Genomic DNA, 3,411 nt, shown 5'->3' on the forward strand with positions numbered 1-3,411 from the left:
AAAAGAAATAAAAGGAATCCAAATTGGAAAAGAAGCAGTAAAACTCTCACTATTTGCAGATGACATGATTCTCTACATAGAAAACCCTAAAGACTTTAAGTCTTATTATGAATTACTTCAATGTTTAGTTCCTTAATGTTCAATATTAACACTAACAACTTTTAGTATAGAATCTACAAGACTAAAAGATGTAGTATAACATATAAAGGAAATAAGTGCCGAAAATGCTCAGTAAATGCACAATAAGTTCTAGGGAAATTGAAATAACATTTGAATGAAAAAGTGAAACAAAAGTTGGCATAATTAGAAAACTCAAAAGTTTTTAAAAAACAGTTAGTACCACATTTAAATTCTGGGCACACACTTAGCAGACTTGTGAGGGGAACTGTAATATATTTTAGGATCCAAATACTTCTTTATTTAGGAATCTGAAAAATTTATATTTCTAATGTGTTATGTCATATAATTTTTTAATTAAACAGTACTATATATGTGTGTGGATGTGTACACATACATATGATATAAATATTTAAAAATTCAATTTAGTTTTCAGTTTTACTAGGGCCTGTTTCACATCTTCATTCCTTAGGCTGTAAATCAGAGGGTTTAACATGGGAATCATAAGGGTGTAAAACTAAGAGGACATTTTTTCTTGATCTAAAGAGTAGGAAGAACTTGGCCTGAAATATATGAAGAGCATAGTTTCCTGGAAGATTACCACAGCAGTTAGGTAGAAGGTACAGGTGGAAAAAGCTTTGAGCCTCCCCTCCGCAGAGTGGACCTTCAAGACTAAAAGGATAATATAACAATAAGAGGCATGAACTCCTGAAATGGTACTCAGTTCAATGAAGCCAAAAATGGTGAATATCACTAACTCATTGACCTGTGTATCTGAACAAGATAGCAATAGGAGAGAAGGAACATCACAAAAAAAGTGCGTACTCTCATTTGACCCACAGAAACATAAGCGGAATGCTAATGTCATGTGTATCAGAGCATCTGCCATTCCCACCAGGTAAACCCAAGCCATGAGCAGGGAGCACACACCTCTGTGTGTGTGTGGACATGCTGACTGCATACAGCAAGGGGCTGCTGATGGTCTTGGACCAGTCATAGGCCATAACTGCCCGCAGGAGACACTCACGATCTGCAAAGATACAGAAGACCAAGAATTGCAGAGCACAGCCATGGAAAGAGATTGACTTGTTCTTGGCAAATAGGTCCATCAGCATCTCGGGGCCAATGGCTGTAGAACTGTAGAGGTCACAGAAGGAGAGGTGGCTGAGAAAAAAGTACATGGGTGTGTGCAGCTGGGGATCCATCCTAATCAGGGTTATCATTCCAAGATTTGCCAGAAGATTGAGGATATAAACAAGGAGAAACATTGTAAATGGGATCACTTTGTTCTCAGTGTTATCAGTAATTCCCAAGAAAATAAATTTGGTCAAGGAAGAACAATTCCTTCTATTCATTCTTCTTTGTTCTTGCATAAACTTCTGAGAATATGATCAAGACAATGACACTTGCATGTTGTAACACTTGTGCACATCTTTAAAATAAAGCAGAACGTTGTTTTCTGTAATAATCTTTTTATAGTCAGGAAATTTTCTAGCCATGCCCTCCCTCTTTAGAGAGGCATAGCTGTCTATTCTGCAGTAATTAAAATTATCTGAAAAAGACCTTTGAGAAAATTTGATGTAAATCTTGATGTCGTTTATGAAGTACATTACTTCCTATCAGCTCTTCACTGAGCCTTATCTTTTTTTTTTTTTTTAATGTCAGGGCGTAGATCTGAATGAATTTACATTTCTTCACTGGTTCAAAACCATACGGAAGAGACACTACTGTTGGAGAGAGCATATTCTAAGACATAAGGAAACCATTTCCTGTGCTTGAATATATTCAATTGGGTACAAAAGTGATTACAATCCATGTTTCTCAAAAAAATATGATTAGTTGAAGAATCTTCATTTAGTTCCAGAAGTAACTAGTATATCACTGACTAGTATTAATGAAAAATAATTTTGTTACCTGTTTTAGTTTATCTTGTGTGTAGTATTTGGTGAGATATGAAGTAAGAAAATTATTACTTCTTCTATTCTAGAAATTATTATTTCTCTTTCACATTGTTCATTATTTCTTTGTAGCATGGTTGTTGTCAAAGAAAACTGTCTTAACCAGTGAAAGAAAAAAAACTAAAAGGGAGTGAAGACAACAGAATGTACCATATACGTTTGAATTAATTCATATTTTAAGTTTTTTTTTTATTATGAAACAGAAATGAGATGAAGGACAGTACATGCTTTTAAAATACATAGACTGCTGTCTATACTATATGTGTGTATTTATTTTCAAGCCTGTGTTTATATTTTAATGTATACAAGAATAGAATGTATTTAATGGATATTTTTTCCCTTCAAGCCCAAGTAAACATGACATATGGTTCACAAGGAGATGAATTTGTACATGTTTTTATTTTTGTTGTGGTATCTGCAGTATTCTTTCAATAAAATAAAACAAAACTTACCTTAAATTCTTGTGTACACTTTCCCAATAATAAAAGAAGTAAAGGCTTTTTTGTGACCCAATAGCAAATACAACAAATAAAATGCTATATTGTGGATATTAACCTATTCAGACAGATTCTTCTGGGAATCTGAGATTCTGAGAAGAAAAGATTATTTCTAGTCATTAAATACTGGTTTAATAAGTAAGCTAGCATAGAATTATTCATTTACATTTTTTCCTCAAAAACTTAAGTATTTTCTCCTATATTCTTTTATTTATTTATTTATTATTATTTTTACTTTATAATATTGTATTGGTTTTGCTATACATCAACATGAATCCGCCTGTTCCCCATCCTGAACTCCCTTCCCACCTCCCACCCCATACCATCCCTCTGGGTCATCCCAGTGTACCAGCCCCAAGCTTCCTGTATCCTGCATTGAACCTGGACTGGCGATTCATTTCTTATATGATATTATACATATTTTAATGCCATTCTCCCAAATCATACCCCCCTCCCTCTCCCACAGAGCCCAAAAGACTATTCTATACATCTGTGTCTCTTTTGCAGTCTCGCATACAGGGTTGTCATTACTATCTTTTTAAATTCCATATATATGCGTTAGTATACTGTATTGGTGTTTTTCTTTTCTTCTTCTTCTTTTTTTTTTTCAATGTCTCTGCTTTTTAATGTGCTGTCTAGGTTGGTCATAGCTTTTTTTCCAAGGAACATTCTTTCTGGCTTACTTCACTCTGTGTAATAGGCTCCAGTTTCATCCACCTCATTAGAACTGATTCAAATGTATTCTTTTTAATGGCTGAGTAATACTCCATTGTGTATATGTACCACAGATTTCTTAGCCATTCATCTGCTGATGGACATCTAGGTTGCTTCCATGTCCT

General features: G+C 34.2%; 1 pseudogene; it reads right to left on the minus strand.

Annotated features, from left to right (window-relative positions):
- Nucleotides 1–529: 529 nt before the first annotated feature.
- Nucleotides 530–1,472, minus strand: LOC104982869 (annotated as a pseudogene).
- Between the last annotated feature and the right edge of the window lie 1,939 nt (nt 1,473–3,411).

Source organism: Bison bison, unplaced genomic scaffold, assembly GCF_000754665.1.
Source record: "Bison bison bison isolate TAMUID 2011002044 unplaced genomic scaffold, Bison_UMD1.0 scf7180017860760, whole genome shotgun sequence".
In the NCBI taxonomy this organism is placed as follows: Eukaryota; Metazoa; Chordata; class Mammalia; order Artiodactyla; family Bovidae; genus Bison; species Bison bison.